Here is a 24,963-nt window from a genome sequence, read left to right on the forward strand (position 1 = left end):
TGACAAGGCGCGGCTACGGCGCGCGGCAGTGAGAGTTAGTTTAAGTTAGACTAAGTAGTCGGTAAGCCTATGGACCGATGACTTTAGCAGTTTGTTCCCATAGGAACTTACCACAAATTTCCAATTTTATTTTCAAAACAAGTATTTTACTGAGGAAGTGTTTGTAATTGAAATTTTTGTTTTGGTTTGAGCTAGAATGTTCTCTATTACGCCTGACGGGTGGCTCACTATCGTGTCTTGGTGAAATGTATTGTTCCCTGGGAAAGTCACAAATTGTTAGTTTCATCACAAGTTTCAGATCGTGGATATAAGTGTGAATGTATAATTGGTGTCGCCATTAGTATTTAGTTTTAGTGCTAACTGTTCTCGCATGTTGTTTATGTCTCTTTTTTCTGTTGTTGATTGACTTTAATCCTACTTTCTTTAAGATTCTTAAAGCACTCCGTCTTCAGGCCACCAGTGGCCCAACGGGACCATCCGACCGCCGTGTCATCTTCAGTCGAGGATGCGGATAGGAGGGGCGTGTGGTCAGGACACCGCTCTCCCGGTCGTTATGATGGTTTTCTGTGACCGGAGCCGCTACTGTTCGGTCGAATAGCTCCTCAATTGGGATCACGAGGCTGAGTGCACCCCGAAAAATAGCAACAGCACAAGGCGGCCTGGATGGTCACCCATCCAAGTGCCGGCCACGCCCGACAGCGCTTAACTTCGGTGATCTCGCGGGAACCGGTGTATCCACTGCGACAAGGCCGTTGCCCATTAAGATTCTTAAGTGGCTAATATTCTGTCGTCTCTGAAAACGGTACAAGGTCTGTGCTATCAGCATCATTTTTGATATTTGTAGGCAAATTTGCCATCGTCGTTCTCAAATTTTCGACGTTCTTTGTTGACGTACACAAAGTTGTTCTTCTTGTTCGTAAGGCTTCAGTTTTAACGTGTTTACCTGGTCAGTAATTGTTTCAACAATGATATCAAAGTGGTCGTGCCGTTTTGTGAGTTGCGAGACTCCAGCAATCAGTAGAGTGGTATTTATTTTTGCTAGTAACTCTTCTTTGTGTAGTTTTTAAATTATGTTGTTCAGTTTCAAGGTTGTGTAGCCTATCCTCTAGTCTCGTAGGAATTGGTTGTAAGTTATTTCTAATCGCTTGTAGGAGTTCTGCAAAAGAGTATTGCTATTTTTTTCTCAAATTTTCGGATGTGTGATGTGAGTTAATTTTTCGTATTTTTGATTTCTACTCGTGATCTTGCATTCTGTTCTGTGTTTTTGTTCAAATGTTTTATTCATCTTTAGTAGCGACTCTGATGAAGTTCGATATTATTGATTTCTGCATTCAGGTTTACTGGATGTGCAACAACTGAGTGCGTATTGTCAATAATAGATGTAGGCTATTTGATTGAAAGAAATGGAAGCAGAACCCGGATCAACTGTCTCAGTATGTGGTTGTTGCGAAATTTTGGTTTACTGAGATTACTTTTCGCTGCCGATATGTCTTCTGAAATTCTTTGTTCACCGTTGGATATCTGTTCTGTTGCGTTTCCTAATAACGAACTCATCAGTGTGGGGAAGTTATTTGCATTCTTTGAAATCTCAAGCAAATTATTTATCTGTAACAACTGATATGCTTGTTCTGTTTCATTAATAACTTAGTCATTACTTTGTGACGTGGTTTGCGATCTAAATAGTAGCTAGAAGAAATATTGTGTTGCTAGCCATAATGTAGAAAGTTAAAAATTGAATCACGAAACAAAATTTCTATTTGTAGTTAAATAACCGAAAGTAATAAATCATCTTACGCAACAGAAATACCGGCGAAAAGTTTAAGAAACAGAACTATTTCACATGGTCTGCCCACGTATCAAAGATTTTCACACTCAGTATTTTTTGCAAAAAGAGAAAAGAAATCAGGTGTAAAAATGACAGTGAAATTACAGTAACTAAAAGAGAAAATACAAATTTTAGTACATGTACGTGTAGCGCTGATTTGCTTTCAAGACTGTGTACTGTAATTTAACTACGTAGAAGAACCAGAGAACTATCCTAGGTAAAACCAATCGACATGAGTAAGCTTTCTACAAAAAATGTATGTATGTCGGAAAACTGAATATACTTATTTAAAAAACGTGGACCTTGTCTAACGTGTACTTTAGGTACCGCATACAACTGCTGAGCAAAACTGACTGTCGGTTGGGCGTGTGTTGTACAAGTGAACAGTGATGTGGAAGACATCTTTAAACTTCGAGATATGCAAAATTTGAAGTGAAGAACGTGAATATAATTAAATGCCGAAAAAACTAACTGTGTGCTGAATAAAAACTATGTAATGAAATGAACGTTACGTGATGCGATGTACAATCTTTGACTTGATATAAGCACAAAAATAAGTTACTGCTCTACTTGGAAGAAAATAACTGTTTGAAATTGCCAGAATGTTCACTGATAATTCATATGCTTGCTAGCACGACACCTGACAATCCTGACAACAGAGTGTTTGCTCAAGAAAGCAAGGTGAGAACTTCCCCGAAATAAAAGTGACTTACCTCTTGCTCAGCATACTGTTTTTGTGTCTGGAGTACAGGCGTTCGAGAAAGCAAATGCAAATGATTAGATGCAGCAGCTAAAGGAAAATAAACTACTCACTGATAATGTCTTTCTTTTTGCTTGTCAGAAACAATCTGTGACTTCGTGTGGCGTATGGCGAAATGCACACACGACAAAACATTCAAAAGTTTAGTATAACTCATATAGGTGGGTTTGAAGAAAAATCGTTTCGTAAAATATGGTTATGGACAAAAAGGGCTGTACAACATAAGAAGACTCTCACAACTGCGAAATTGTTTCATTATAAAAATTACAGACAGCTCAATCAGTTGCGAATTGGTGACATTTTGAAAAGAAAGAGCTCAAATTAAGACTAATCGTAAAAGTTATTAGTTATCTAAAGGACGAGTATTTCCTTCAATTAATAGTTCCGACAAACACACATTTCAGTGGTGCGCAAGCCTTTGTTACCCTTAAAAATTCCTCCAGAAATCTTCTCCATCAGTTTGAAGAACTAGAAAGCATTATAAATGACTTTTCATCTCCGTAATAAAGTATTCCAGATAGATTCTCCCAGATTCACTAATATCAGACCTTATTCTCTGAAGAACTCTACTGCTCGCAACTATGCCTAAAGTGAGAATGTCTCAACGCTGCACGACTGTCTGACTAGGATATCATCGGAGGCGAAACTACAAATACAGAGTGCAGGATCTTACTCACTACTCATGCAGTGCGGTCATTCATCTTTGTGAATTATTTACAACAGCAGAAAACATATGAGAACCTTTACACTATTAGTGAAAGAACGTGCAGATAATGGTTTCAATGCGTTAAGAACGATGATTTTGTCGTAAAAGATCGGTTTGGCGGCGGAAGAGATAAGGTATTCGCATCTACTGAAACCGATGAAAACAATCACGAAAGACCGTTATCGAATGCCATTGATGCGTCTGAGACGAGCACTAAGAGTGAATACAGCGGTAGACGTGAAAACATGATTTTGCAGCACAAAACTGTTCATCCTCATGTGGCATAATCCGTCGAAATCTACTGGGAAACGTCGACATGGGAAGTCGTATCCCACCTGCCGTATTCTACAGACATTCCACATTTCACCAGCACCTCCGGTCATATGAATAAGTACAAAATTGGATCGATTCATTGATCTCCTCAAAATATGCCCTGTTCTTCCGCCACGGGATTCGTATGCTCCTCAAAAGATGAAAGAAGGTAGTGGCCAGCGATGGCCAATAGTCTGAGTCGTGAATTTTTTTGTATGCTCTTCACTGTAAAGCCTAGAACTTCTAGAAAAAACGGCGGAAGGAAAATTGTAGACCTAATAGAAATACTGACCCAGCTATCTTTCACAAGAACGATATTTCGTGAATCCTTGCTGGCTATTTGTCAATAGGCATTTTATTACATTCGAATACAGAATATGTTGCAGAATGCTACAACCAATCAATGTCGGTGATATGGTTTTATAATTCTGAAATATTTACTGCACCACCTTTTGTGAAAGAATTTCGTAAAAACGTGTTTAGAAAAGCGCTTTAGTAGAGCTGTCGTAGATAACATTATCATTGCGTCACACAGTGAAGGCCATAAAATTCGCAAGAAGCTCCTACGTCTTTCAGGGATCATCGTATTGCAGTTTGTGTACGAATTGCAGCATAAATCAAATAGTATGAGGTGAAACTAATCAGTAGTTTCTCCGCTACTGTCTATGGTAATATATGATTCAGCGTACCGGTGTTACGTGACAATAGAGCTTTAAAAAAATTTCCGTATGCCATATTTCATCGTAGAAGTAAGAAAGAGCACTGAAAAACTATGCGCTGCAAATGGTTGAAATGGCTCTAAGCACTATGGGACTTAACATCTGAGGTCATCAGTCCCCTAGACTTAGAAAAATGGTTCAAATAGCTCTGAGCACTATGGGACTTAACTTCTAAGGTCATCAGTCCCCTAGAACTTAGAACTACTTAAACCTAACTAACCTAAGGACATCACACACATCCATGCCGGAGGCAGGATGCGAACCTGCGACCGTAGCAGTCGCGCGGTTCCGGACTGAAGCGCATAGAACCGCTCTTCCACAGAGGCCGGCTATGCGCCGGAGTCCCGTGTTATATGGTATGCCCTGGTCGGCAGCTGGGGCAACAAGTATTTGAGACACTGTCTCGTCAAAGACAGGGACAGCAGTTGTCGAGTATTGTGGGCGCGCAGGGTCAGTTATTCGAATTTTACCATCACGGAGGGACAACAGTGTGTCCAGTAACGCTAGCTTCGCTGTCGCTACTGCAGAACACGTCCGACTGTGGGTACGCCTGCCATTAGGTGCTGCCTTTATAGCAAGCAGCGGAGACGGCTGCCCAGCGGCTCTGGATTTAACGAGCACAGTGCGGCTTATCTGCGTAGAGTTACACCACGGCGTGGCTCTTGGCATTATGCAGGCAGCCAGTGCCAGCCCATCGCCGCTGATCTCAGGGTGAGTACCCGCACTGCTGTCCTACTTTCGCTGAAGGCCATGTACACCTACTGCGGCACTATTTATATTTTTCCAACTTGACGTTCGATTAGTGATGATGCTGGGGAAAAGGATTATGTGTATGCATCTCCATTAAGACTATTTTCGAAAAAATTGTCCGTCGTGAATGTTGGAAAAGGAGAGGTGTGTGGAGGGAGGAAGTATGTCACTCTGCAACTCGTCTTGGGATGTACGGTTTAACTATATTGAGAGCAAACATCCCTGTTGGACCACGCGTTTCTTGTATCGTCTCCCCTTGGAGTTTGTTAAGCGTTTCTGACACTCTTGTGCATAACTACCACACGTGAAGTGTATGCCACTGATACAGCGTTTTTTAGTTTCTGTGGTACGCAGGCATGGTTAGAGCCACCAGTAAAGGGATTTTCAACCGATGCCAAACGAATTCCCATGATGCTGGCACAAATATAGTAGCTGTACGTAAGTAAAAGTTGGAAGGATTAAAGCACATGGTTTTGTGCAACGCCGGCCCGTGTGGCCGTGCGGTTAAAGGCGCTTCAGTCTGGAACCGCGTGACCGCTCCGGTCGCAGGTTCGAATCCTGCCTCAGGCATGGATGTGTGTGATGTCCTTAGGTTAGTTAGGTTTAAGTAGTTCTAAGTTCTAGAGGACTGATGACCACAGATGTTAAGTCCCATAGTGCTCAGAGCCATTTGAGCAACATGGAAACTCTCTTCAGTCTGTATTGGTACAATTAGATAATAATAAACCAGAATGTATGGATCTATATCTATATATATCAAAATCTTGTGTGTACGTACTGACATACATTTCTCCATGACTACTCACTACAGCCCACTCGTGGATGTGGTGATAGATAGCCCTTGGTCAAATGCTGTTAGTAAGGGAATTTGGTCGCGGTACGTGGCAATGGGCGAGTGTGGCGAGCAAAAATCCCTGAAATATGGAGGAATAAATACTCTTAGGAAAATTTGTACGCTCTATGATTTACGAACTGTACCGTACACGTGAAAACGCCTTTACTGTTTCAATCGCCACACATAATAACCTGCTTGCGCCGTTTCGTCATTCAAACTTTAATAACGATTTTTAATATGAAATACATAGTTTTTAATCCTCATCGCGTTTTCGTCAATCACATTTACTAACGATCGACAGATTCACAAAGAAAAAAATTCAGTTAGACTCAAAGATATTGTAACTACTACTACTACTAATAATAATAATAATGATAATAATAATAATAATAATACAAAGATATTTGTGGCTAATAAATGAGTAACAATACACTACAATGATTCCGGATAAACATTTCGCGTATTCTTCGTGAGTATAATCTTTTTATAATTTAACGTGTTTTTGTAAATCACTTCGCTAATACCTAATGAAATAAAGTGATTTCCATTCCTTTCCAACTTCATTTAAATACTATTATGCTAAGACAATATTGCTAAACTAGCATTTACGTCGTGGCGTTACATTCAAATATGTCTGCGTAACGTAATGTTAACGCCAGTACGGATGGAGCAGGGTGAAGACTGTATAAGCGAGTGTATTCACTAATACGGAAAGTTCAAAAGTCATAGGGAATACAGCTTTTTCTAAGAGAACTAAGTGTTCCACATTGCGCATTATATTGAGATATCTGCCAGTCACAGTCACCAACTTCCACTCACCACAATATGAAGGAAACACGTTGAGGACTCTATCACCAATACATTACATCGTAAATGAAACAATAAAAACATTTTCACGTATACGGTAAACTTCGTAAGTCATAGGTTATTTAGCTTTACCTAAGAGTATTATTGTTCCATATTTCACGAAATTTTGCCTACCACACTCATACACTCCCAAACACCGCGACAAAACTACCTTACTAACAGGATAACTTCATTCATAATATTCTTAATAATGCGCATCTTATACATAGAATGGTAGTCATGCCTTATCCCAACTCCGGGTTTCTCAACTAGAATCGTATAACATTATTTTGTTTCAGCTTAGAAAGTGCATTTCAGTGCCATAGCTGGATGAGAGACCCAGAAAAGAGAGTGCAGCAATCAGATCAGGAATCCTCTCTACCGCTGTGTGTACTGACACTTTCACTTTACAAACATTCAGTTTTGTGTCTTAAGCGAGATTAGCGTCTTCACAGTTTTGTTCATGACGACGACAGGGAAATGGAAGAGACTGAAATACAGTAACCTATTTCTAACGAGTAACACTAATGACGTTGAAAAGCTTAAAGTTCCTGTCGAATGGACGAATCACCAACAACATGAAACAGATTTGGTATTTGATCCACAACATTTGACAAAAATTTGGTGATGCCAAAGCCTTGCTGGTGGTGCATTACTGAGAAAGAAATTGTTTTCCATCTCCAGGTTTAGAAGCAGCTTTCTCCGGGTTGGCGTTATAGTCAGCTAGCGGACTCGGTCACAGAGTAGAGCGAATTTTTTTTAGAGTAGTCTTTCAAAGAATATTTCTGTAAAATTTTTCCTCATACGAAATATCTTAATTACAGCCATACAGTTCACGCACTATGTAAACAGTTATTTTTGCCAAAAAGTCGAAATTTTGGGGGTGCCTTGTCTACAATTTAGCAAAACAGCCATTCTAATGAGAGCGTCCATGTGTGTAGATCAGTGACATTCAAATTATATTGGCACAAATGCAATAAAGAAGTCGTTGATGTGCTTTTTTCGATCAACAAAGATCACACAGTACTAAGACAGATACATATAGCGTGCTACAAGCTACAGCAGAGCTGTAGTTACCAGGTACTCTACATTGGCAAAAGGTCACGTTCACTATAAAATGTCTTTCGTGTCTCATTTCGTTTCATTTGAATTCATATAGTGTTCTGTGACGTGGTAAAGCACCATCATGCGTGGAAATGATCGCAGTCCTGATTTCAAGAAAAAATTTCACACTCTCACAAATAAACAAGTCCTAGAAGTGTACTAGCGTTATTTCATAGAATGAAATTGGCTGTGTTTTGCACTGTAGTCTTCTTTTGAAAATTAATTTATTTGCCGAGATTGCTACATTAACACAGTTACTGGATTACTAAAGCTCTGACCAGGCATACTGCCGGGTGGATTTTGGTGCGCTGTTGTCGGACCATGAGTCACATGCGCTTGATAGTCACATGAACCTCAATCACTCGTTCGAAGAGTTTCCGCATTCTTAAAAATCAATATAACCATGTTTTTGCGGTGAAATATTGATTTGGGTAATGTCAGTCATATCGTTATGAAAGCAGTGTGAGCGTATATTATTTGATTTTAAAGGTATTTTAAAAACTTTGCCTTTCAATTTCTTATTTGCAATCTACAGTGTGTGAAGTTATTGTAGGCAACTTTAGGTATTATATTTTTATACGAACTGGAAATGTACATAAATCAGAGACAAAAACGCTTACCATAGTAAAAAATATAACTACTGGAATTTCAAGCAAGCTAGCACGCTAACGAAAATGCATAATCAATCAATATGACACATTGTAAACGCACTGATGTTAGGTATAAGGTAACTGAAATCTAGATCTGCAGTAAAACTAGATTACTAACCGACTCATTGCTGTAAATAACTAATAACTACCTTGTTTTCCAAATCATCGTTTAGTCGCTGAGCTCACGAGTCCCCTACGAAATCCAATCTTATATAAATGGATTTTGGTTGCGAATGAAAACAAAACACTAACAATACAATTTGTTTACAATACAGTATATTGTAAAGTTATTACTTATGAAATGTTGTTGTTACAACTGCACAGTAAATTGAGGGAAAAGCGTAAAATGTCACAGCAATCCAATCTTAACTATCTTCACTCACGCCATCTGTTCATCGCATTTTCCTTATTCGTCTTCTTCGCTGCTCTCATCGTCTATGGTTGTTGAGTCATGATTATAGTTGATGATTACAGACTCGATTACGGTGTCTTGGATGACTTCTTTCTATAGATTTTCTGCATGCTGAACACAGTTCTGCCATTTTTAGATTGTGACTTTTCCAAGGTCTCGTGAAGTAAGCTCTAAACACATGCGATTTTAAACTTGTTGTCTTTCGCGGTTACGTCTTTCTTGACTTGGGCCCAGATGAGATCAGCCGGGTTCTACTGGCAATCATAAGGCGGTGAGCGCACTATTTGGTGCCCCCTTTCATTTGCCAGTACACCTAGCTCTTAAACAGGTTCTTCCTTGTTTGCACAAACCTTATACAACGTAACCACTCATGTGTCTGAACGTGAGAAAGCAATGTCAGCCGTCTGTGTTTTTGCTGTTGGATCTCGGTTCATGATTACCGAATGATACTTGGCGTTGCCCATGACGATGACCTTCCTCCAATAAACCCAAAAAACGGCCTCAAACCGATTTTTAAACTTAGCTGTATTCATTGCCGAATGATAAAATCTGATTTGTTTGTTTTCCTACATCTGTAAACTAATTTACTTTTATTAAGAAAACAAGTCTTCCCTGACCCCACATACACGACAATTAGCCAGGTCCCTTTCCCAGCAGGTACCGCGAGATCCTCATTTTGGACTGAATTGTGTCAGGTGTACTTTAGCGAAGGTTTCCGACTAACCCAAGTTTCATCCATATAGAATATCCCCGCATGCCACCTGAAGTACGCAGCGAATTCTTCGTCTGCAGGAATTTAAATCTGGAGACCACTACGTCGTTTCATTCAAGTAAAAATTGCGTACCATCATTATGACGCCTGTATTCAAATCCTACATCACTTAATATGCGCCTCACAGATTTAGTAGATGCAGTAAAATTTATTTTTTCGGTTAACTGTTTTCCAATTTTTCTGGTTTGTATTCACCAGTGTCGTAGAATTAACAGACTGTCCGACCGACAGAGTCTTTGTGATAGTCGTTTAGTTTGGGTAAAGAGTTGTGTCGTTTAATAATTTTCCTCTCATAATCGAACGTTGGGGATTTTTCTTCACGACGCACGCGCTGGATAGTACTTAAACCGACACCACAAGCTACACTGCATGTAGCCTGTATGTTAGCAGGCTCCCTTTTCTTTTTTTTTTTTTTTTACAACGGTTGTTTTAGGTAGCATATCACTGCCACTGATCGATATAATCACTACTTTTTATGTCTACCTTCTGCAAATATTTCCTAACGAGCGTACGTGTAGATACTGTAATACGTTTTAAATATTTACAGACATGGTAGAGTATGGGCTTGCTTTGTTTGTAAACGCGATATACGTGGCACAGAGGAAAAAATCTCTTATTTCGTCCCGCTTTTCTATAAATTTCAACTTACACTAACACATCCACTCAGTAAATAAACTGCACAAATAACAACATAAAAGACTTTTTTCCATCGAGTCAAAAATTGTCGAATAAGGAATGGAAAACAAAAACTGCGCGAAAATCTACACACCGTATCGCTACTGACGCTCTACTTGTGCCGGCCGGTGTGGCCGTGCGGTTAAAGGCGCTTCAGTCTGGAACCGCGTGACCGCTACGGTCGCAGGTTCGAATCCTGCCTCGGACATGGATGTGTGTGATGTCCTTAGGTTAGTTAGGTTTAATTAGTTCTAAGTTCTAGGCGACTGATGACCTCAGAAGTTGAGTCGCATAGTGCTCAGAGCCATTTGAACCATTTGAACGCTCTACTTGCGCTCGAACTAGACTACTACGGACCCTCAGCGTTGCCATTTTTCTGAGCGAAACTAGGCACAAGTGCGGCAACGCTCTTGCAGGCACCCGCCAGTACGCTTGACCACAGCTATAATTTCGGCAATATGCTGTGCCCATGTGTCAAAGTGGTGTAAGCATTGTATGATGTAACTATCAATGCCCAGTTTTATGGGTGTGTAATTTTTGTCACCGAGTTGTTGTATCTACCCTACTACTTTTTTATTTTTTAACTGTAAACCTCAACATATTGTCTTTTTGTAGTTCTGACGATGCACACACATATTGCCGAAAATCCAGTAATTGCGTTAACATAGCGATACTGGTAAATAAACAGGTTTTCAGAAGAAGACTACAATACAAAATTATAGATCGCCTCCTGCACTGAACTATCATTCCAGGTAATTATATTGGCTATTTATTTTACCAGATACGACCAAGTGATGGAATAATCGCCGCACTGGATTGATGTCTGGGAAGAAACAATAAGAAAGGTCGTACATTGTGTGGGCCGGGGAATAAAAGGCGCCTAATTTCAAGTCCAGCAAACGAGTCGCTTTCCAAGACCCGTGGCGGCTCATTACTGGGGTGTGAACGGTGTATGTGGCCATTGACGGACCTACGATACTGTAAGTATGGCTCTCCAATTAAACCATCTGCAAGTAGCATACAGTGAGGTAAAAATTTCCGTACTATACTTGGTACAGCATTCTGCGCAGATCTTCTTTTTGGGAGTGTAACTACCTACCAGGTAATGACTTCCAGTTAGTCGAGTAAGCAGTACAATTTCTCTAAGTCCACAGGCATCTGAGAATTTTACTAGCTTAAAACTCCACCCCTCAGGACGTAATATACATCAGTAAAGCTAGCTCCTGTAGCGAGATACATACAAGAAAGAAGGCATAACTGCAATATTTACCAAATCATACAATAGAAGTCATGATTCAGTTATGTAATCCTTTATATTTGTTTGTTGTATGGAAGTCATTATGAATGGGACACCCACTTGAAATTCCTATATGAATAAAACAAAATATACCACGAAATCAGGTGTTAGTTCAGAGCCCTAAAGGAAGTTTGTGTATGCTGATCTAGTAGCATTCCTAAATACGTTATCGGAGATGTGAGAAATGGACGAAGTTTAACAGAACGCACTCACAACAGACAATAATTGTCTTCAACTGCGGAAACACGGATAGCTTCAGCAACGGGTCAGTGGTATTTCATTCGAGGATGCAAAATGTGCAGGACTGTGTTTACCTAAAACAAGGAGCGTGTCTGCGGAAGCATACAGACCTTGCTCCCTGCTTGTAGTTTTTTAAATGCATTAAGTCTTCAGTAAAAGATTTCAGTTAGGATGATATCATCAGTTTCCAAATGAATGCACTGTCTTTAAGAAAGAATACCGGAAGACAACAAATCTTACCTGGTCAGTTAGTCAGCAGTTTAGGTCTCCAGAATGGCGACATTGTTCACAACAGCTGCAAGAAATTCATCGTTTTCTGAAAGAGGGACTACCACAGTGTCTTTTGCATATGTTTACAGAGTGGTAAAGTGTCTCAGTAGCCCACTTGGTATCAGACGAACTCACATGAATTAGCAGTTTTTAAGGCATATATTTTTTGTGTGACCAATTGGATATAGTCGTTTTACAAGACTGTGTGTCGTTTTTGTTTTGTTTCTTATAAATCCAATCATCACACTAAATATTATTTTTCTATATGGAAATTCTATCTGTTCTTAAATTTGTTTTACTATGAGAACTAGAGAAAGGTGCACAATAGCCGTGCTTATTTGGTTGTTTGGTGTCGACTCTAATAAGTTAAATCAATCTTTTTTGTCCTATAAGTTAGTAGTGAGTGGGTCTTTTGAGTATACTAGGAGATAATTTAATGAGCAACCCAAACCCACCTGCCAAAATAAATATAAAATTAAATCAATACAAATAAATATAAAAATTTTGTCATATAATGACCCACCTAAAATACAGAAATTAAATCAATAAAAATAAATATAAAATGTTACTCATATAATGATCCACAAAAACAAATATAAAAACTTAAACAGGAATGATTCTTTGCTTTTACATCCTGAAACAATTTGTAATAAAAATAAATATAAAAATTTACTCATATATAGTGAACTTCAGATCATGAAATTCTTCATCATTATTTTCATTACTCTTTATTCCTTTGTATCTTAGTTTAATATTATCTTCTTCAAAAAATTTAAAATCCTTTTAAATTTTTAATGTACATAAATATGAATGATGTGTGGAATAAATTTAAGTTTCACTGTAAAACAAATAGTGAATTATAATCTGCCAATAAATAATTTACCAAAAATATTACAAAAATATATTTAAGCCTGTTCATTATTTTAATAGCCATAAGGCACTGTATTGTAATTTTCTTGAGCTACACTTATCATACTGAAATGAGAATACTTTCTTAGCCAGTTTGTTATCTAGATTTTTAGTATCAACATCTCTAGTTATTTGGTTGTATTCAAATTGTATCTTTTCCTTCACTTCACTCTCAATTAATCTGATTGTAATTTCCCATTCAGCTTTTGAATAGTTTAATAGTTTAAAGTGAAGACCTTTACTTTTATCATTTTTCTCATAATAATAATTTTTTGGGCCAGTTGAAGCCCAGTTTGTTATCAGTTTATTACATTATAACTCATCTTTTCAGTAACCCAACATACAACCTTGACCTAAAATTGACTTTGCCACCATCAATACGTACTACAGAATCGGTGTCAAAATGCATAACATTTTTTCCTAGTTTATTTCGCCTATCATACACTCTAAGCCTTGCATTTGATGTAGTGAATGCATCTATAAATATATTTGTATTTGAATTATTTTCCACATAATAATCCTTGAAATTTTACTTTGTCTGAACCATATTGTCATTAAGAAAATTTACATCTATATTATCTAAGTGATCATTCAATAGTATCTCATAAAATCGCTATAAATTTGTTACATATTCTGTTTGACTCATATTTTGCCTTTGGCCAAATTTCCCCATAGTGAATTACGACACATCTCAGCAACAGCTCGTTTACTGAGATTTTCCAATATTCTATCAAGATCTAAGACAATATCTAATTTCTCTATAATATTTTGATGCGCTCTTCATTAGTTTCAAAATCATGTGGACTGGTATCTAATTTTATTTTCATGAAAATTTCACATAATTTTTAAACATCATGTTGCTTTTATTTCAGAAACCTATACATCATAGAGATCTAAAATTGTTACATTTGGTACAAAATATATGCAGAAGTATGGTAACAAATGAGTTCTTTGTTTATGTGGAATATATGTTTCAGTCAACTATTACAAGAAGCATCTAAAAAAGAGTTTTCAAAGATGAACATTTTGAAATATTGTTATCTATGAAAAGGTGTATATGTGATAATTCAACCAAGAAATGTATAAAGTGTCAAGAATTTAACAATTTTGATTGTTTTTACTTTAATCCTACATCTCAAAGCAAACTGTCTAGTAGATGTAAGATTTGTAATTCGGATTTTTATAACAATGAAATAAAAATAATTGAATTTTGAGTGATGATGATGATGAACAACAAATAGACTGTAAAAATGTGTAGGCTGAAAAGAAATTAAAGATTTTAGTTTTTTTTTATTTTAACTGTTCAACTAGGAACAAACGCTAAATTGAATTTAAGATCTGCCAACTAGAAGATAAGCTAAAAAGAAAAATAATGTGTAAACGTGAAAAAGAAATAGTTACAGATGATCTCAAAAAACATTTATAAATGGTCAAACATATAAAATTAATTGAAGGTAAAATTTATTCTCATTTTTTCACTCCTCATTTTTTGAAAACCTAATTTTTTTGTCTATTAAATAAGGACTAAAAATGGAAGCTTCACTGAGAAATTTTACAGTCACTCAACTTCATTATTATTGCAGAAGGGACAATTTAAGAGGTTATTACAGATTTAGAAAAGATGATTTAGTTAATTTAATTGTTTAAATAATTTATCTCAACTCATTTTTCAAAAGACTAATGAAAGAATTTTTCCAATGAAAGAGAATAAAATGGAAACTTTGTTAAGAGAGTTTACAGTTGCTCAACTTTGTAATTATTTCATAAGGAATAATTTACGAGCATATAGGAGATTTAGAAGAGATGTTTTAAATTGAATTATTTCAAACAATTTACATTCTCATACAAGAACTCTTGATGATTTGAAATTAAGGGAGCTCAAAGCTAGAGCTAAAAATCATGTTATTAGAGGAAACAGTAAATTAAAGAAATTATAGTTAGTTTCTGCTATTGGATTACAGGTGTTTCAGTTTCATTCAGAATTATTCAAAAGACTAGATTCTAGACTAAAACCAAAGCGTGTACCTAATATACGAGGGTAATCCCAAAAGTAAGGACTCCTACTTTTTTTATAAGTACATAGACCTGTTTATTTCTACAATGGTTTACATCAGTTTGCAGCTTGAACATTTAACTCTTTTTTGACATAATCACCATTTCTGTCGATGCATTTTTGTAGGCACTGTGGCAGTTTTTGTATGTCCATGTCATACCAGCTCTCCACCATACTATTCAGAAGATTATGAACCTCTTCTTTCACCTCACTGTCAGAGCTTAATTGCTTTCTGGCCAAATATTCTTTTAACCTAGGGAACAGGTGATAGTCATTGGGCGCCAAGTCAGGACTATAGGGTGGGTGGGTGGTGGGTGATTATGTTCCACTGAAACTGTTGTAGGAGAGCAACAGTTTGCTGAGCGATGTGTGGGCGAGTGTTGTCATGGAGAATGTGTATGCCCTTGCTCAATATTCATCTTCTCCAGTTCTGAATGGCCCGTTTGAGTTTTTTCAGAGTCTCACAGTACCTGTCAGCGTTAATTGTGGTCCCAGCGATTCAGATCCAACGACAAGATGAAAGAAGAGGTTCATAACTTTCTGAACAGTATGGTGGCTAGCTGGTATGGCATGGGCATACAAAAACCGCCACAGTGTCGACAAAAATGCATCGACAGAAATGTTGATTATGTCAAAAAATAGCTAAATGTTCAAGCTGTAAACTGATGTAAACCATTGTAGAAATAAACAGGTCTACATACTCACAAAAAATAGGAGACCTTACTTTTGGATTACCATTGTAGATTATTTTTACAAATTGGATGATGTTATTAAAAACACTCGACCACCTAGAGAAGAAAAAATAGTGAGACTAGATCAAATTTATCCATTCAGTAGCAAACTATTTTTGCAAGAAAAAGAGACTGAGCCATCTAGAATGGGTTTATTTGAGATTAAAGAAATAAGATCGAGGCTTAACGAAAAATTTCAAGCTATGTTTGTTGACTATAAAATTATCTTTAATGATACTAATATTGTAATACTTGGCACTGTTAGTGACATTATAGAAGGAAAACACTCAATTCTATGGTTGAAGTAGCAAATAAAAGAACTAATTTTAGATAAGGAAATAAGTTGAATATAACATCCAAAAAACCCCAAAAAGTTTTATCCAGTTTCTACAGAATATAAAGCATCAGATAATACTAGAGAAGCTATTCAAGATTTGTGTAATAAAATCAGAAATATATTAACTTCTGATGGTACTATTGATATAGCAGATACCTCCTTTAATTTTCAAATGATATCAATTCCTTGAGGTAGTAGGCATTGAAAAATAATAAATTTAGCTGAAGACAAAAACACTAAGAGATGTATCACAAGAATTAAAAATAATAAAACGTAAATGTCATGTGACTAGGGCCTCCCGTTGGGTAGACCATCTGCCGGGTGCAAGTCTTTCGATTTGATGCCACTTCGGCAACTTGAGCGTTGAAGGGGACGAAATGATGATGGTTAGGACAACAGATCACCCAGTCCCTGAGCAGAGAAAATCTCTGACCCCATAGGGAATCGAACCCAGGTCCTGAGGATTGACATTCTTCGTGCTGACCACTCATCTACTGGGGGCAGACTATTGAAAATTATGATAGTCTGTGTTGTCCTAGAGCAATAATAGTTGCATTAGCGTACCATACAAATATTATTTTAGGTATGGAACTAACTATAGGCGAAATTAAGAAAATTAGAGAAGGAGATAGGTACAAGTTACAAAAACAGTTAACTGAAATATTATTCAATCAATTAGAAGAAGGATTTACTGTAGATGACATTTAAAACGTTGAAAAACTGTTAGATATTCAAATAAATATTGTATGTGCTGAGAATTTTAATTCAGTTATCTATCATCATCCTGAGAAAGCGATAAAGATATATCTGTATAAAGATCAGAAAGAGTATGATGTGATTAACATTATGGCAGACTTCTTAGGATCATTGTATTTCTGTAAGAAATGTAACAAACCATATAGAAACAAGGATAAACTTAATTGCAAAATAGAGAGAAAAATCTGTATACTATGCAGCGATCCAGAACACAAACCTGTGGAAAACAAGACATAATGTAAAAATTGCAATAGAAGCTGTTATAATAAAGAATGCTTAAAAACCACCAAGAAGTTTTTAATACAGCTTGTAAATATTAATGATGTAAAAAGATTTTCTTTAAATCTAAAGAAGACAGATGTGGATTTGAACTTTGCAGGAACAGTAATCAAGAAGTAAGAATTGAAAACCATAATTTTTACATGCAATACAGACTGCAGAAAGGTGGTATCTGTGATAGAAAATTTGGTGAGAATTTTATAGTACAAGGTTGTCCAAACTGTAATAGAAGTGGTTGTTATATTAATGGTTAATTCAAAGTTTTTATGTTTACCAATGCTGAAAAGTGACAAAATAGTTGCTGGTAAACAATTTAAGTGTTGTGAAGATGGATTTCTTAAGAGAGTGAATTGTACCTATACTGAAAGATACATGTGGTTTAATAATGAAACTCAACAAGAAACTGGTATACATTTTCCAAAACACACAATAATCCACAATTTTGAAGGAGATGTTGTTGTTGTGGTGGTCTTCAGTCCCAAGACCGGTTTGATGCAGCTCTCCATGCTATCCTCTCCTGTACAAACTTCTTTGTCCCGACATATGTACTGCAATCTACACCCTTCTGAATCTGCTTAGTGTATTTATCTCTTGATCTCTTGATCTTCTACTATTTTTTCCCTCCATGCTGCCCTCCAATACTAAATTGGTGTTCTCTTAATGCCTCAGAACATGACCTACCAACCAATACCTTCTTCTAGTCAAGTCGTGCCACAAACTTCTCTTATCCCTAGTTCTACTCAGTACCTCCTCATTATTTACGTGATATATCCATCTGATAGTCAACATTCTTCTGTAGCACCACATTTCAAAAGCCTCTAAAGGAGATATTGTTTATAGATTTAAGACAACTGAAGAATTCTGTAGGTTGATGATATCTGCAAAAAGTAAGTATTATATATTCATAGTGCACTATACTAAAGGATATTATTCACAATTCATTTTGAAATATTATGTTGAAAGTACAATGAAACCATATACTGTCTACACAGGAACTAAATTAATGTTATTGGAGATAAAACATTTAGGTCTAAAAATTATAGACAGCAGTAATTTTGTGCAAGGTTCACGTAGTAGATTTGCAAAACCATTTGGTTTGAAAGAACTGAAGAAAGAACATTTTCCACATTCGTTCAACACACAGAAAAATTAAAATTATGTAGGACGAATTCCAGATACTCGATATTATTGTGTTGACACTATGAAACCGAAAGATACAGAAGAATTTCTCAAATAGCATAGTTCAAGAGTTAAAGAGAATTATTTGTTCAATATGAAGCAAGAAATTAATGAGTACTGTAATTCTGATGTAGATATTTTGTGAAGAGGTTCTTTGGTATTAAGAAAATTTCTAAAGATAGCTAATACTGATCCATTCTGTTATTTAACAATTCCAGGTGTCTTTATGGCCATTTACAGATATAAATATTTACCTGAAAATACCATCGCTGTGTTAGATAGAGAATAAAAAGAAAATTTTAGTAAAGAATCCATAGGATGGTTAAATAGTTAAAACAATTAATTTTTCATAACTGGGATTCTCGGTCATGTGAAATTTCTTGAAAGATATCATGTCTATACCAGTGACTGTTAAACTTTTTATTTCCACTATTTCCCAAGGCCGAAATTGCAATAGTCGAAATAAAAAGTTTAACAGTCACTGGCATAAACATGATGTCTTTCAAGAGTTTAAATGATCATATTATCTCTCATGCTCCTAATGGCGGAGAAGTAAAGACAGCCAGAGTAAAAGTAAATGGATTTGATAAAGAAACTATGCAGTACTGTTCATCAATACCATGGTTGTTTTTCGCATTGTTGTAAAAATGTTTTGAAAGTGAGATAATTAACAATAAAATGAAGTAACAATGGATGACCTTTATCAAAAGCCTTTAACAAGAAGTGCATAAATACGAAATGTGGGATGTAATTTAGTGGAGATGGGGGAATGTGATTGACTTAACTCAGCTAAGTCCAAAAAGCTTAAGAGATTATTAAGAAATTAAAACAGTTACCTGAAATTGTTGAACCATTGAATCCAAGAAATGCTTTTTATGGTTACAAAACAAATGCAACAAAATTAAGAGCTAAATCAGAAGGTGTAAGCACAAAAATGAGATTTCATGATGTGTGCCTGTCTTCATCCAACTGTACAATATTATGATTACTATCCCAAATGACATTAAACAAAAATATATAGAAAACTGGTATGGATTTATAAAATGTAAACTGTTGGGACCTAGAGGATTGTATCATCCGGTTTTGAATGTAAGAATAAATGAAAAATCATAGTTTTCTTTGTGTGTCAAATGTAAGAAACATAATCACAACGATAATCAAAGAAGTTTTATTGGAACTTGAATGACTCACAAAGTGAAGAAAGCTGTAGAAATAGGATATAAAATTTTAGATGTTTATGAATTATGGGACTTTAGAAATAAAAGCAACATGTTGTTTGAAAATTATGTGAAAGATACCAGTCCACATGATTTTGAAACTAATGAAGAGCGTATCAAAACATTAAAGAGAAATTATATATTGACTTAGATCCTGATAGAATAATGGAAAATCCCAGAAAACGAGCTATTGCTAAGATGTGTCTTAATCCCATATAGAGGAAACTTGGGCAAAGGCAAAATATGATTCAAACAGAATATGTAACAAATTTACAGCGATTTTATGAGATATTACTGTATGATCAATTAGATAATATAGATATAAATTTCCTTAATGTCAATATGGTTCAGATGAAGTACAGTTTCAAGGATTATTATGTGGAAGATAAAACAGTTATAAATATTTTTATAGCTGTGTTCACTACATCAAATGCAATGCTTAGATTGTATGATGGGCTAAATAAACTAGGAAAGAACGTTATATATTTTGATACCTATTCTGTAGTACTCAATAATGATGGCAAAGTCAATTTAGAAAAAGGTTATATGGTGATTGAATGGACTGACGATTTAGGAGATAATAAATGGTTAACAAACTGGGCATCAACCGGCCCAAAAACTATTATTATGAGAAAAATGATAAAAGTACAGTTGTAAAGGTAAAGGGCATCACTTTAAACCATTAAAATATTCAAAATCCCACACATTAGTCATATTTATATAGATTAAAAATGTAACAGGGTTTTTAATTTTTTGAAGAAGTTAATATTAAGCTAATATATAAAGGAATGAGCAGAAATAAAAATAATGATAAAGAATTTCATGATCTGGAGTTCATTATCTGAGTACATTTTTATATTTATTTTTATTGATTGAATTTTTATATTTGTTTTTGTGGATTATTATGTGAGTAAACTTTTATATTATTTTTTATTGATTGAATTCTTTATATTTACTATGGTAGGTGGGTTGCATTTGCTCATTAAATCATCTCCTAGTGCTCTCAAGAGACTCACTTACTGCTTACGTTATTTACACTACTGATAGGAAGGTGCAGTTGTCTTACCTTTCTAAAACTATATCCTCTGTGTCAGCTTTCTTACACTATTGAACGTCATCCTGCCCCACATCAGCATCACCCCTTAGTCAAGAAGGGTACATGAAGCTCTCTCTTAACATCTTCATTACCTCTGTTAATTATTCTGAAGTACCTAGGAGCTTTTGGTAAAAGAAAGAAGTTTTGATAAACATCTCAGATTTATTTATAACATCATTTTGCTAGAATCATAAAAAATGTTGTACATAGAGAGAGATGATAGGACTATGGACAGATGTTTCTCACTTTTGTACTCAGAATTATGTATTCTCATAAAAATGAAAATCTTTGTTCATGCTTAAGGAACATGACTATGATAACATGAACCATACAATGTAACTACAAGGTATGAAGAAAATACAACAAACAGTGAATGAATATTTCCACGTCCATCTAGATGATTACTTGGCAATTCACACCTAAGTGTTTTGCAGAGGGTTTGTAGAATCAGTTTCAGACTGTTTTCTCTACATGTCCAGTCTCAGTTAGCGTGTGGGAAAAAAGAGCAAATAATTCTTTCTGTCTGAGCTCTGATTCGTCCTATTTTATTGGGATGATTGGGATGGTGTATCTCACTATGTAGGTGGAAGTTAACAAATTTTTTTGACGTTCTAGAATTAAGTTGGTGATTAAAATTATGTGAAAAGCTCTACCGCAACGAAAAAAGCCTTTATGTTACTGACTGCTGCCTAAGCGCCATTACCATAACTGTGACAGTCTCTCTCTATCTCACGATAATACGTACATAACGATTAACCCTCTGAAGTTTTTCGATATGTCATGTGTCAATCCTTTCTGGTAAGTATAACAATCTGTGGCGTCCGCCCTCTTAGCTGAGTGACCACCACATCTGCCATGCGGTGGGCCCAGGTCAGGATCTAGGTGTTCTGTTGTCCCCATCGTCATTTCTCATCATCGACAAGCAAGTCGCCAAGAGTAGTGTCAACTGAAAAGACTTGCAACTTGGCAGCCGAACTTTCCCCTGTGGGAATTCCTAGCAATCAGTGTCATACTGACATTACATATCACCATTCTTTGTTGCAGTACTCTAGAAGTTGACAGGGAAGTGTAATGTAGTATTAAATTATGTACATCTTTGAAGCGTTTTACCTGTAAAACATAGGGTTTTTTAACCTTCCCAACAACGTTTTCTATTTGATGGTTCCAACTTAAGTTGTTAGTAATTGTAATCCATAAGCATTTTTAGTCGAAAGGACAACATTTAAATTTGTGGGATTTATTGTGGAACCGAAATTTGATGCAATTTTTTTAAAACTCATATGGCGAACCTCGCACTTTTAATTGATTGAACTGCAACTTTCCGTATGATACAGAAATCTTGTATAAATAGTTTTGCAACTCGATTGGATCTTCTTGATGACTCTACTAATCGATAAAAGACAATATCATCTGCAAAAAATATAAGGTGACAGCTCAGATTGCCTCCTAAGTCGTTTATACAGATTAGTAACATGACAAGGCCTATAACACTACCTTGGGGAATCCCATATATAATTCCAGTTTCACTAGGTCACTTCTGGTCAATTACTACGTACTGTGACCTTTCTGACAGAAAATTATGAATCGAGTTGCACAATTGAGACGATACGGCATAGACTCGCAGTTTAATTAGTACCTGCTTCTGAAAAACTACGTCAAACACCACCAGAAAAACTAGAAGTAAATAATGAATGTCTAAGTAATTCGCTGTAGCTCATAAAACATAACTTTCTAACGAACTTACGAAGTACTGCATTGTAGTATGGTATCCTTACCAGATATGATTGATGGAGGACATATCGAGAAATCGTGAAGTATGGGAGAGAGTGTGACCGTTATTAGGGGTGATGGAGTGACAGTCATTGTTGTGGCTGAGCAATGGTACTGTGCACTTAGTGCTGTTACATGTTGTCAATGTTGTTTTCTGCTTTTTTAAGCCTGTATTACGGCGTTAAGTATCATTTTCTTACATTTCTGGTTAAACAGCATGATTGCCATGTGAAATTGTCACAGTAGATATTTTTCACTGCGAAAATGGTCCATGAGCGAAACCGGTTGTGAAAGAACTTCCAAAGAGTTATTAACTGAAACGCTGCACAAGGCACTACAGCAGGTTGTGAATGACACTTCCTTAGCAGTATCAATAACTTTCTTACCTGTTCCATTAGTGTACCCACCTGCGAAAAAAATTAGAGTCTATACAGCCCTCTGCGAGCTCTAATCTCTCTTATCTAATTGTCGAGGTTACTACGAGCGATAAACGGTTGGAGCAATAGAATTTCTCACGATATTTCTAGAGCAAAAGTCCGGTCAAAGCTTGGAAGTTCATTTCACGTGTAAGGTGGATTAATGATGTTGCAATGGCACCAAATGTCACCGTAATTCTGCCCATTGCCACCGTGGACGTGCCACGTAATGGGAAGGCTGTGACAACCCACCTCCTCTCCTTACCGACGTCACACCTCTTCTATTGACGCCTCTGCAACAGAGGTTAGAACTGCGACGGCCAACGTTGCAATCACGTGGTCTCTACACAAATTTCGCGGTCGAAAACGACAGTTTATCGTTTGATGTACAACAGAATGATGTTCTTGACAAAATTTTGACACTTCTGACACCCGTGAAATTTTCATTCCTTCTCTAATGACATCGTGGAGTTCCATCCCCACTGAACATTATCTGACCACTTTCGACTGTACAGTAGTGCGACAGCAACCCACTGAACATTATCTGACCACTTTCGACTGTACAGTAGTGCGACAGCAATTTTTTCCTCTGATATACGGGATGTAACCACTAGGGACTGTTGAAAAACACTGAACGAAATTTGAACGTGATCTGAAGCAGCAAAGGTTGTTTCTGCTTTCTTAACCCTCCTATTTCATACCTTCTTGTGGCCAGATGATAGGGGGTACAACACCGACGTGCATGTGAATAAATCAGCAAAGTGTCCCTCTAAAACCCCCCAGTTCGGAAACACCCTTAGCGTCACCCTATACACACCTTTGTTGAGCACTTTAAAAATGTAACTGTATAGAGACTATCCTTCGCTGATTCGTAGGTGCCTGCGGGCAGGAAAGCTGTAGACAACCCTAGGCAGAGTGGCATTGCTATAGTGCATGCTTGCGGTCATTCGGAATGTAATGGATGTTGAAGAGTTTCCGTAATTCTTTTGTGCAGTGTATGTCAAGCAAAAACACAAACTGTAAGTGCTCTACGATGATAATTTATTTCTGGTTTACATGGCTATCTGCAAACAGTAACTCACTATCGTTATCAAAAAGAGAATGGAATGATACAGAACAACAGTGAGAAAGATATTATGCATGGAGAGTGTAATAATTATGTAAACAGAGTAAATTTATCCTTAAGAGTGCAGTTGTAACATATTTGAAACTATACAAGCTTACCAATGCATAAATGAAAATGGAATGCATCAGGAAACATTAAAACTTAACATTGAACAAACTTTATGTGTGTGTGTGTGTGTGTGTGTGTGTGTGTATGTGTGTGCATCAGGGTCTGGTGATTTCTTCCAATGTTTACAATAGTAATTTCGACAAATATCACAGAATACAGCTAAAATACTGAAATCCTGCCAGTATAAAAGTTGGTACTATGTGAGGAACACTACAACACACTACGTTTCCAGCAGAAAAGATAGGACACAAATCTCAGCAACAGTGAAGCATATGTAAAACTTCTCTTTTCTGTAATAAGTTTTACACAGATCAATCAAGATGAAACATAGCAACTAGAATTGGTGTACTTGAATGTGGCTGGAGGTTGTAGTGTTCTGACTTAGTGTTTTATCAGTATGTTCTGAGTGAAGGTCACAACTACAAGCTACGGTGCTGTGATTTAAAGTCAGCAAAAAAGGAAGAACCCAGAAACTGCTGGAAGCCCAGGAGGATCTCATATACACCTTTCATTTAAAATAAAATGACAAAACTCACCTTCAGTCTTTGCTTCTCCTACACTCCACTTCAGCCCTTAATTTCTCTATTCTTCTCACACTGTCTATTCGATTCTGTTAACACAGTTTGCCTTGTAATGATTTCATTATGAACTTCACTGTATTCCAAATGGCTATGTATTCTATTGTTTTAATACACATACGTCCCTGCAACAAAGTGTAACTTTTCATAGTTAGGTACACTTTACCTTACACATTTCCAACCATGTTCAGCTATCAAAAATTACTTTGATCAGCATGTAATATCTATTTAGAAG

The 24,963-nt window shown here is 36.5% G+C and overlaps 1 pseudogene; it reads right to left on the reverse strand.

Annotated features, from left to right (window-relative positions):
* Positions 1-639: 639 nt before the first annotated feature.
* LOC124723861 lies at positions 640-757 on the reverse strand (annotated as a pseudogene).
* Positions 758-24,963: the final 24,206 nt, after the last annotated feature.

The sequence above is a fragment of the Schistocerca piceifrons genome, chromosome 1 (assembly GCF_021461385.2).
Source record: "Schistocerca piceifrons isolate TAMUIC-IGC-003096 chromosome 1, iqSchPice1.1, whole genome shotgun sequence".
NCBI lineage: Eukaryota > Metazoa > Arthropoda > Insecta > Orthoptera > Acrididae > Schistocerca > Schistocerca piceifrons.